Consider the following 12,865-nt stretch of genomic DNA (forward strand, 5'->3'; position numbering starts at 1 on the left):
TTCAGCTTGCAGAGAAGGCAGCAGTCTGGCTGATTTTGGGTGGTTGCATTAGGGATTGGGTTACCCCCATTCAGTAAGATTTGCATTGGCTCCCAATGAAATACTTTAGGTTTTTAAAGCACTGCGCACTGAGACTGATCTGTTGGTTTGAAAGGGTTTTTATACTTTATGGAAACTAAGACCTATTAGAGCAGTGGTTCCCAATCCTGGCCAGTTGGGTTTTAAGGATAGTCCTAATGAATATGCATGAGAGAGATCGCCATATAATGGAGGCGCCAGGCATGCAAATCTGCTCCATGCATATTCATTAGGGCTATCCCAAAAACCTGACTGGCTTGGGGGGGGGGGATCCTCCAGGACAGGGTTGGGAACCACTGTATTAGAGCATATTTTGACATTAACTCTAGAGAATGACACGGTGACAAAATTCATCACCGTTCCCGTCCCCGCGGATAACCGCGGGAAATAAACTCATGTCATTTTCTAGTGTCTATTTCATCCTCTGTCCTTCTACACCAGCATTATTCAAAGCAAAGCTTGCGGGTCAGTGGTTGTGGCCATTCATACTCTGATTCTTCCCTCTTTCCTTAAAGAATGACATAAAGATGGTTTCCTACGGTTATCTGCGGGGACGGGAACGGTGATGAATTTTGTCACCGTGTCATTCTCTAATTAACTCCTCCTGCTGGTTCAGCCACTTGTCAGCCGTTACTATTGTAACATCGTTCATCTTGCTGGTACTCGGAAAAACCTTCATAGACTGCGCATAATTCAGAATGCAGCAGTCAGATTGATTTTTCAATTTAAAGAAGTATGACCATGTCACTGATTTTTAGCGTCGACTGCACTGGCTTCCAGTTGAGGCACGGGTTAAATTTAAGCTGGGCTGTATTTTCTCTTTCACAACCAACAGACACAAGCGAAGCTCACACCCGAACTTTGTTTCTCCACCGGTTAGGAGGCTGTAAATTTAAAAGTCATCACCAACATCTTCTCGCACATCAAGCAGCATTATGGGGTAAAGACCTTGAACAATTGCTGGTGCCTACTACCTTTGGAGAATTCAGGAAACGCCTAAAAACACATCTGTTCCTGAAATACTTAGGAAACCAACCTAATCAATCTTAAATCCTCAACAAACGATTGCAAGAACTATCAATCACTAAGTCTGTACTTGTTTATTTACTCAATCTGTAACATTTCTAATCATTGTAAACCGCATAGAACTTCACGGTCCTGCGGTATATAAACTGTTATTATTATTATTTGTTTTAAGGCACTAACAGGCTTAATTCCTGAGTATCTTATGGGGATTGAAGGGTACAATTAGAGTGTTAATATACAATGCAAAATGCTTTAGAGTAATAGATCGCTTACAGGTCATTGACTTGGGGGGCCGCCGTGGGAGCAGACTGCTGGGCATGATGGACCTACGGTCTGACTCGGCAGAGACGATGCTTATGTTCTTATGGAATCTTTTCTTATTACAAAGTCTAAACACTCTAGAAAAACTCATTCATTGTTTTCATTCCCTTTTGTAAAGGGATGTAAATACAAGAAATTTCAGGAACGATTATTATCTTTTCAGGCAGCCTCATGGACTAGGGATTTAACTCGTATATTCACATTCCCAATTTCGTATCAACAATTTTGACGTGCCTTAAAAACGTATCTTTTTGGGAAATCCTTCGGAAGTTAGAAATTGGATGTTTATTCATTTGTATTACTAGTCTTTGTGAACCGCATAGAATTTAATGGTATTTGCGGTATACAAGTGAGTTTTACGTTATGTTATGCACACTGGGATTGATCTGTAGAACTGAATGCAGTGAAGCAGTAAGGGAGGGGGGCGGGGGGAGGTAGACTGCCACAGGCACTGTCTTGGTGGGAGCGCCCTTCCCCCTTTACCTCTTTAAATCTTCGCTAGTGCAAATGATTTCTCTGGCCTGTTGCTTGCGCCGGCCTGGCTCCCCTCTGAAATCACTTCCTGGTTGCGGGGCCAGGAAGTGACATCAAAGGAAAAGCCAATGCCGGCATGAGCAGCAGGCTGGAAAAGTCACTTGCACTGGCAAAGATTTAAAGAGGTACCGGGGGAAGGGTGGGCACAAGTGTGGCGTGGGGGGGGGGCATGGAAGGAACTGTTGGGGGGTGCCTCCTACCCTTTCTACGCCACTGGCTGAATGTGCACAATTTCCCAATTTGTCCCCTTCATTGCCAAGTCCCCGAGACCACCATCCCTGTCACCACCCCCTGTCCCTGCGGCCACTGTCTCCGCGACTACTATCCCCACAGCATCCATACAAGCCTCGGTACTGCAATATTTCGCTTATTCCTTCCTTATAAAATCAAAGTTCTGGCTGCTAAACTAGAGAAAGAGATGCTCAGCTGGCAGGGCGAGATGATGCAAGAATGTAAAAGCAGTAACACGATTGTTATGGGAGACTTCAACTATCCCGGGATAGACTGGAGTCTTGGAATCTCACAATGCGCTAGGGAGACCGGATTCCTGGAGGCTATCCAGGACTGCTTCATGGAGCAGCTTGTCAGAAAACCAACGAGAGGGAATGCCACTCTGGATCTAATCCTTAATGGGCTAAGAGGACCTGCAAAGGAAGTGGAAGTAGTGGGACCGTTGGAAAACAGCAATCACAATATGATCAAGTTCAAAGTTAAAGTAGGAATAACGAAGGGAAAGAGAACCACAGCGACAACTTTTAACTTCAAGAAAGGAAACTACGAAGCAATGAGAGTAATGCTAAGGAAGAAACTTAGGAACAGATCAAAGAAATCACAGACTATAGAGCAAGCCTGGTCAATACAGATCCTTTTGGATATTAGTTATAAGGGCCTCAGGAAATGCACGTGTAGATATTTATAGTGGCCACAATCTTTAAAATTCATGTTTAAGGTGGGTTTAAATACCACAGAGATAAGCACGGGTGCCCCTCAGTCAGTCTTGCAACCCCCAACTTCAAATAAGTACTGTCGTTAGCTCACATGCTGGCATTTAAAAAAAAAAAAAAAATATATATATATTTTATTACGCCAATGCATTATTGAACAGGTAACAAAGATATCCAACATTAACCTCACAGTATCTGGAGTTCAAACAGAACAGTTATAACTTTGTTTCCCGGTTGAGAACCCCTGATTGCCCACGACCGAGTTACCAGGTCACCTTGTTCCAGGAGGAAGATTTTAGGTCAGTCCTGGATTTCTGAGAACCCTATTTGGATGCATTGTTGGACCCTCAGCACTGATTTCAGTAGATGGATCAGAGACCACAGTGCTTTGGAGTGTAAGTTCAAAACCAGGACTGGCTAAAAATCATAACGTATTCATTTAATTTTCTATACTGTTCTCCCAAGGGAGCTCAGAATGGTTTACATGAATCTATTCAGGTCTTCAAGCATTTTCCCCTGATTGTCCTGACACAGGCTTACAATCTATCTAATCAAGCAGGGGCAGTGGCGGATTCAGTGACTTGCCCAGGGTCACAAGGAGCAGTGTGTAATACGAACCCACAACCTCAGGGTGCTGAGACTGTAGCTTTAACCACTGCGCCACTCTAGAAATCAAAATGTAGCAAAAGTGAGCCAAGTACAGGACAATCAAGCCATTGTGACATCACAGATGAGGCTGGCTCTTAGGCACTGGTGGAATGAGGCATTATGATGTCACAGTATCAGCTCTGGTTATTAGAGGCTGAAACTTTTCATACTATTTATTCAATTTTTTATACTATTCTCCCAAGGGAGCTCAGAATGGTTTACATGAATTTATTCAGGTACTCGAGCATTTTTCCTATCTGTCCTGGTCGGCTCACAATCTATCTAATGTACCTGGGGCAATGTGGGGATTAAGTGACTTGCCCAGGGTCACAAGGAGCAACATGGGTTTTGAACCCACCACCTGAGGGTGATGAAGCTGGAGCTTTAACCACTGCCCCCACACACTCCCCCCTTGGCAGCTGTACTTTGATAGTGCCTATGGGGCAGCAAAGGACAAAATCAGTGACATGGGCACATTTCTGTCTTTGAGCAACAAAGAGACATATAATAACACAAACAGCTGAGAGAAAGAAATAAGGGAAAAGACTAAAGGTAGGAGATACCGGGACTGTTTATTATGCATGCCTGTGAAGTTCTGTGTACATCTGGTAGTGTTAGACCAGGGGTAGGCAATTCCGGTCCTCGAGAGCCGGAGCCAGGTCAGGTTTTCAGGATAACCACAATAAATATGCATGAGGTAGATTTGCATCTCAAGGAGGCAGTGCGTGCAAATCCATCTCGTACATATTCATGGTGGATATCCTGAAAACCTGACCTGGCTCCGGCTCTCGAGGACCGGAATTGCCTACCCCTGTGTTAGACAAATGAAATGATAATAACAGAACAAAGAGAGGGAAGGATGGAGAGAAACAGAGAGGCCACAATAACTAACAGGCAAAGTGAAGGAGATATTCCGAGACGGAGACACCAACAAGAAACAGAAAGGGAGAGACAGTAGAGAATGAACAGGAGACAGCTACTGAAAGAAAGTAGGTAGGTCTGGAGTCAGAGAGAGATGAGACTGTGTGCTTCAGTAAGAGATGGAGTGAACAGGAAAGAGGTGGGGGGGGGTGGACTGTGGGGCTGTGGTAAATGGGGCCTTTATAATGCGCTTGGCGTATGACTCATACTGCTCTAACTGCATGGCTCAGGGCTGCCAAAAGGAGCTGGCTAGTCAAAATTGACTCAGTTCCAGCAGTCTGAAGCTCATTCCAAGGCCGTTTTCCTTGTCTTTCCTCTTTCTTAAAAAGTCTGTTTGAAGTAGGAAGGATTGTAGAACTCTACCCTGCCCCAGCTCTGCTTCCCTCCTACAGGCTTTTTCCCAGTCACAGATGCTCGGGATGAAGGAATATGGGGGGGGGGGGGGGGGGGGAAGGAAAGGGAACGTGCAGGGTTACCATATGGCTCCAGAAAAAGGAGGACGGATTTGAGACTTCCAGGTTTTATTTCCGTTACTTTCAAAGTAAGTAAAACCCCGGATGTCTCAATTTGTGCTTCTTACTTCCATTGCTTTCAGTGGAAGTAAAAACCCGGATGTCTCAATCCGCCCTCCTTTTTCTGGAGCCATATGACAACCCAAGGAAAATGCAGAGCAAATAAGTAGCAGGAATGCCCCCTCCGAAGGGTTAGAGAACACGTAATGCCAGGCTTAGCTGAGCTTTACGCTTGTGTTCAGTGTTATTGCCTTACATAGACTTGCAGCATGAAGTGGAATGAATGCCCGATACAGAAACACATAAACCACAAGGGCTGCAAAAGTCCAGCTCATTTGTTAGTGGGCTTTTATTATAACTGATGATTTGAACTATACTAACCTATATCGGTCAGACAGCCATGCATACTGCCCGGCCTTAGCCAACACACATGATTGTCCATGTGCAATTAGCTGCTGCATGATCAGCAGTCCTGGTTTTCCGCCCCTAGTCCATTAGCCAGGGAAGTAGTCTAGGAATCCTAAAACCAGCACATTTTTGCTTCTTAAGATTTGACGGATATTTAATTAAAATAGTAGGGAGTCCTTTAATATACAAATTACACAAGAAGCACACAGCTGTAGTATGAATTTAGATTGAGGTAGGATGTACAAGGTGCCCACAAAAACACTTGGTTACAAAATCAAAACTTATTGGAATATGTTTATAAATAAGTACAAGTCCCCAAAAGCACGATTAGCAAGATCCTACACAATCGCTTGCACTTTCACACTTATAAGCTGCAATTGGTGCAGAAGTTAAAACCTTCAGACAATGCAATGTGACAAAATGACCAGGTGTTCCTCAAGTGGCCCCCCCCCTGAGATCATCGGACATTACTGTTTGTGAGTTTTTCCTTTGGGAGTACGTACTGCAACTATGGATGATCTGCAGGAACGCATCACTGAAGCTATAAACGCGATCACGTCGGATATGCTTTGGAGAGTCTGGTCCGAGCTCGATTGTCGCTTCGATGTTTGCCGAGTACGAGGTGGGGCGCACATCGAGTGTATGTAATCGAGAGATACCGTGTGAAACTTTTATGAGTTCATGAAACTGTAGCTTGAAAAGTGAAAGAATATTCCAATAAATTTTGGTTTTGCATCCATTTAAAATCAAGGAGTGTTTGTGGGCACCCTGTATTTTACAGGAAGAAAAATCTGGGAGCTAGTGTAACAAAGTGCATTAACACTGGCCATTAATATATGTTAATTAGCTAGCACTATTTGCCAATGTTAATAACATGCAAATATCTTTTTTTTTTTTTAAATCAATTTATGAGCATTAAAGTTAGCAGGTCAATGTGGATACTATCACAAAACCTAAACTATTTTTTATGTTGAGTTTGTGTTAAATTTTTATGAGTTTAACAAGTGTTACTTTTTTACTTGCTAATAGATAATGAGCTGCTAGCATAGTTCTATATCTTGTTACCGCATTTGCATAGGTTTTTCTGTTCAGACTCTTGCTGGCTCATTTATGTGTGTTAAAATCACTGACAACATGCTGCACTTGACAGAACTTTTATTCTTGTTGAAACATGTACAATGTTGGTCCCCTCAAAGCAGTGCATCGCACACTATGTGCCTCCTGAGATTTCAGGCGTGCTATGGCACACTGGGAAGGGGGACAGATGCCGGTGCCAGCTGACTGCCTACAGGACGTGCCTCTCGAGGTGAGAGGCACGTCCTGTAGGCAATCAGCCAGCGCCTCTCATCTCCGGCATCTCGGGGCCTGTCTGGTGGGTCTTCACGCATGCACATGATGCCATCACGGTGACATCCATGCACTTCCGGATGCCTCAAGCCGCAGCCATTACGTTTAGTGTGCCGCGGCTCGAGAAAATTTGCGGGACCCTGCCCTAAAGAATTCTGCATCTCAGATTGTGATTCTCTATTGACGCAGACTGGACTAGGCCCTGGAAGAACAGAGTTACTGGGAAATTGGATATAGAGGCTGACTGAAACCAAAACTGTCTGGAAGTTTTTGACCAAAGCAAACTGCAGCCGAAACTCATCGCCTGGTTTTGGCTGAAATTGACAGTAATACAGAATAAGGGGGATCCATACCTAATTGAGGAGTGAAGATTTGCACCAGGTTTGAGCTGGTACAAACTGATGCACCTAAAGTTAGGTATGGTTCCCAGGTGTAAGTGCATAATTTGACGTCGAGGGGTGGTAGACTCAAGAGTAATGTTAGAAAATTCTTCTTTACGGAGAGAGTGGTTGATGCCTGGAATGTGCTCTTGAGGGATGTGGTGGAGAGGAAAACGATGACTGAGTTCAAAAAAAGCATGGGATGAACATAGAGGATCTCTAATAAAAAAAAATAAAATAATGGGCATATATTGAAGAACTAAGGCCAGTACTGGGAGACTTGCATGGTCTGTGTCCCATATATGACAATTCAGTTGAAGATGGGCTGGGAAGTGCTTCGACAGCTGGAATGGTTTAGATGGGCTGGAGTGAGCTTTGACGGAGACCAAGGTAGATGGAACATAAGCACAGCACCGGGCAGAGTTCTGGGTTTCTGGCCCAGAAATATCTAAGAAAAAGGACAATTTAAATCATTAAGAACATAAGAATAGCCTTACTGGGTCAAACCAATGGTCCATCAAGCCCAGTAGCCCGTTCTCACGGTGGCCAATCCAGGTCACTAGGACCTGGCCAAAACCCAAGGTGTAGCAAGATTCAATGCTACCAATACAGAGCAAGCAGTGGCTTCCCCATGTCTTTCTCAATTATAGACTATGGACTTTTCTTCCAGGAACTTGTCCAAACCTTTCTTAAAACCAGCGACACTATCCACTCTTATCACATCCTCTGGCAACACGTTCCAGAGCTTAACTATTCTCTGAGTGAAACAAACTTTCCTCCTATTGTTTTTAAGAGTATTTCCCTGTAACTTAAAGTGTTCCCCTTAGTCTTTGTAATTTTTGATGGAGTGAAAAATCGATCCACTTGTACCAGTTCTGCTGAAGAGCTGAAGAGTCCTAACTGTTTTAGTCTATCCTCATACAAGAAGAGTTCCATCCCCTTTACCATCTTGGTCGCTATTCTTTGAACCTTTTCTAGTGAGATACAGGGGCATTATGACATTCTTAGTCTTGTTAACCATCCCTTTTTTAATAATTCCCATCATCCTGTTTGCTTTTGTGGCCACCGCTGCACATTGGGCGGAAGGTTTCATCATATTGTCTACAATGACAACCAGATCCTTTTCTTGGGCGCTAACCCCCAAGGTGGATCTTCCCAATGTGCATCACTTTGCATTTGTCCACATTAAATTTCATCTGCCACTTGGACACCCAGTCTTCCAATTTCCTAAGGTCCGCCTGCAATTTTCCACTATCCACATGCGTTTTAACAACTTTGAACATAAGAATTACCATCTCCGGATCAGACCTCAGGTCCATCAAGTCCGGTGATCCGCACACGCGGAGGCCCCGCCAGGTGTACCCTAGCATAGATTTAGTCCCCATATCACTCTATGCCACTCATAAGGAGATGTGCATCTAGTTTAGTGTCAACAGTTTAGTGTCATCTGCAAATTTAATCACCTCACTCATTATTCCAATTTCCAGATCATTTATAAATAAGTTAAATAGCCCCGGTCCCAGTACAGACCCCTGTGGCACTCCACTGTTTACGCTCCTCCATTGAAAAAAATGACCATTTAACCCTACCCTTTGTTTTCTATCTGATAACCAATTCCTAATCCACAACTGAACTTTGTCATCTATCCCATGACTCTTTAATTTTCTCAAGAGTCTCTTATGAGGAACTTTGTCAAAAGCTTTCTGAAAATCTAGATAAACTACATCAACCAGCTCACCTTTATCCACATAATGATTCACACCTTTAAAGAAGTCAAGCAAATTTGTGAGGCAAGATCTCCCTCAACTGAACCCATGCTGACTCCGTCTCATTAAATCATGTTTGTCTACGTGTTCCACAATTTTATTTTTTATAATCGTTTCTACCATTTTGCCCGGCACCGAAGTGAGGCTTACCGGTCTGTAATTTCCCGGATCTCCCCTGAAGCCCTTTTTAAAAATCGATGTTAACATTGGCCACCCTCAAATCTTCAGGTACTACAGACGATTTTGGTTCCAGCGACTCTCGCCATTTTATTTGATTACTCACTGTCGTATATCAGCAATTTGGATCAAGTACATTAGTGGATACATCTCATTGAAGACTCACAAGACTCCTGAGGCAGGCCAGGTTGGCCAAAACTTGTACATGTCGAGTCATTGAGTTACTGGATGAATAAAAGGACATTTTTGAAATAGATTGAGTCCACCAGTCTCTATAGGACATTTCCACTCCTAGTTTCATGTCTTTGAGTTTGTGGATTTGGTTCTCCTGTTTTATACCCCGCTTGTATATCTACACCTGCTTAAGAGCAATGATAAATTTATGTGGCTGAAATATGAATGAAGATATGTATTGCATGCCTATTTTGTACTTCATGACTCCGCCCATACTCTGCCCCAAACATGCCTACACCCAGCTCACATAAAAGTATGCCCTTTCTTCTCACTGTATGTAACTTGAAGCTAATTCTAAGAGATATTTTCCCCATGATCAGTGGCGTAGGAAAGGGTGGAGGCGGAGTACCCCAGGTGCCATCTTGGTGAGGGCGCTGGCATTTCTCCTCTCCCCTCCTGGCACTCCCCCTAGTACCTCTTCAAAACTGCATGCCAAACTTTGAGCGACCTATATAGAATCCACAGCAGTGGTGTAGCAAGGGAAGTTTGTGCCCAGTATCGCCATGCCGTGGGTCCCTCCCCCTCCCTGGCAGCACTGGGCTGCGGTAATTGCTCTGATGCCCATAGGGATTCAATGGACGTTGGAGCATTTGCCGCACAGCAGCCACTACCGCACCTTTGTAAAAGGGTATGTGTGTGTGTGTTAATGTGCGCAATGACGTTGGCGCTTTTTATCCATGGTCAGCCGCAGTCTAAAAGTGTTAAATGGGAAATTCCTGAAATAATTCGTGCGTTTTAGATTGTGTGCCGTTCTGAGTAGCGCTGTGAAATCCCACACCATATTGCTACATCACAATGCCAACGTCATTCACCTCACTTCATATCATCACGTAGGCACCATATCATCACCACAAGGACAAGGGTGATCTGGTGCTATCCGCGGTTTAGGTATCCTCAGGGGATTTTGGAACATATCCCTCCATGGACTCCATATCCCTACTGAACTCCACTTTTGTCAATGAAGTGAGCATTCTCTGTTGTTCGACAAATAATTTTCTATTCAAAAAATCCTGGAAATGATCTTTTTTTTTTGGGGGGGGGGGGGGTAAATTTTCACAAGTATTGCATATTTCAAAGAAGGAAAGGAGTGAAACACTTTCCATAACTCAAAATATTTCCATGTATGTCTCTTTTGCATCCTGTAGAGATTGCCCCAGACCTGAATGGACCATGCTTATTGCACTGGATGAAACAAAGATGATATTTTACTCGCAACGGTCTAGATTTCAGGGACCTCCCTCTTCTTTGCTTTGTACTGTACAGTACACACAGGGAACGGCTCTCTTTTAAAACAGACGTACATTCAGATTTTGGCAGCTGGTATCCCTCCACTGAATCTGGCACATTCGCATTAGAGTGCCTTTATGTTAACGACAGATCATGGGCCTGATTTACGACAGGGTTTCTTCCATACGGAGCCTCTTGAGAAAGTTTAGCACATATTTTTAAATGTTCGCTTTGTTAGCGCATGCACAATGAGACACAGCTTCTGAAGCTCAGAGGGCCTCCCAGACGGCCCAGTTTGGATTGGTAGCCTCAGAGAGACATGGTGGGAGGGGAGCAAAAGTTACAACATGTGATTCTCTCCCTGAAAATAGATGCCAAAAATAGCATTTGCTAAATAGGCCAGGAGGTAGACCTTACAAAGCAGAGCTACAGTACATGCCAGTTATTATATATATATATCATATTTTTGGCCCAACAGCTTTTTCCTGCTGCTTTGGGTTTCCAGCTTAATTGAAACCAGCCCTGTGTGGGGCCTACAGTGCAATGAGCTTTTGCTCACAAACAGCCTAAATTATTGCTTCCCAGACCTGTCCTGAGGACCCCAGAGCCTTTCACATTTTCAGGATACTCAAAATAAGGGTGTTGTAACATGCCAGATAAACCACCTCAACTACTTGCTTTATTATTGCCCCCATAATTGTCTTAAACCTAACATTTCTAATCGATGGAAAAACCAGAAATGAGTATGTGCATTGCCTTGATTGATCCTAGTCTTTGCAACATGAAAATTTTGCAACACTGATATGCCCAGCTGCTTAGCATACTCGGATCTGTTGATTTTCAGAGTTCAGATGTTGTCATGTGGAATGCTTTAGATGTAATTTCCCCCCTCCCTGTACCTTGTCAAGTCTTCTAGTCTTTACCAGTAGTGAAACAGAAATGGAAGTAGTGTATTCTGCCCAGGTGCACCTTCCACTTCCTAGAAGGATCATAGAGACTTACATAACAGGTAGCGTGACCCTTCACTTATGCAGAAGATGAAGTTCCAGTTGACCTAATATGATCCACTTTTGACAACCCAGATTGGACAGATTTCTCCAAATTATTTTCCAAATACTCTAAATCTTATTGCATGTTGGACTCTTGCCCTGCTAATGTCCTGCGCACCTCTGGAATTTAAGATGAAAGTGCTAGAATAGATTACTGACTCTTTAGACAAGAAGAGGGTAACATCATCATCACATTGATTATTAAAAATAATAAGGAATCAATTTCCTTACCTTCAAACTATAGATTGATAGCGTCCATCCCCTTCTTCACAAAGATCATGGAGGGGTTGGTGCAAATTCAACTAACAAAATATTTAGAATCCCATTCTCTGTTGCATGATTCTCAATCAGGTTTTAGATCCCACTACAGTACAGAGACAGTATTAGTTCTAAGCAAGGGTAGTAATGCGCTGGTACCTCAGTTTGATTTGAGCAGTGCTTTCGATTTAGTAGACCACTGCAAATTGTTGGAACTTTTGGATTCTTTAGGAATCCATGGTAAAGTATTTTCATGGTTTAAACAAGGATTCCTTGAATCAAGACTCTATCAGGTTAAATTTAAGGATACTCTCTCAGCTATTTGGAAAAACCTATGTGGAGTCCCACAGGGCTCCCCACTTTCTCCTACACTTTTTAATGTGTACCTTCTTTCACTGGACTATTGGATGAGCAAATTGGGTCTGAGGTTGTTCAACTTTGCTGATGATATTACAATAGTCATCCCATGTTGTAAAACGCTATCCAACAGTACTCAACTTATTGAGTCTGTGTTAAATATGATGGAATCCCGGATGTAGGAGTTTAAGTTGAAATTAAATCAGGAAAAAACAAAATTCTTCCTTGTGTCATCACAAAAGATCATTTTTGAACCAATAATTAAGATCAATTCAATATCATATATAATAAGCCCTACAATTAAAATCCTGGGAGTTGTTCTTGATCAGTGCTTGACAATAAAAAATCAGATAGACGCAGTGGTTCAAAAAGGTTATTATACCTTATGGAAACTACATACCATCAGATCCTACTTCAATGCCGCTGCTTTTACAATTTTAGTTCAGACACTACTTCTGAATATACTTGACTATTGTAATATTGTATATTTGACAAGTACTAAGAAAAATTTGGCTAGATTGGCCTTGGTTCAGAATACAGCAGTAAGAATAATTTATGGTCTGATGAAATATGACCACGTTACCCCCTATTACTGTAAGCTGCATTGGCTTCCAGTAGAGGCCCGGGTGATCTTTAAGTTGGGATTCTTATACTATAAAGTTGCTTTTGGTGTTGTCC

At 42.9% G+C, this 12,865-nt stretch overlaps 1 protein-coding gene across 1 annotated transcript in view; it reads right to left on the reverse strand.

Annotated features, from left to right (window-relative positions):
* Positions 1 to 12,865, reverse strand: part of CSPG4 (chondroitin sulfate proteoglycan 4) — a 163,567-nt gene that overhangs the window by 96,272 nt on the left and 54,430 nt on the right. The window lies entirely within an intron of this gene.

This window comes from Geotrypetes seraphini, chromosome 14 (assembly GCF_902459505.1).
Source record: "Geotrypetes seraphini chromosome 14, aGeoSer1.1, whole genome shotgun sequence".
Classification (NCBI taxonomy): domain Eukaryota; kingdom Metazoa; phylum Chordata; class Amphibia; order Gymnophiona; family Dermophiidae; genus Geotrypetes; species Geotrypetes seraphini.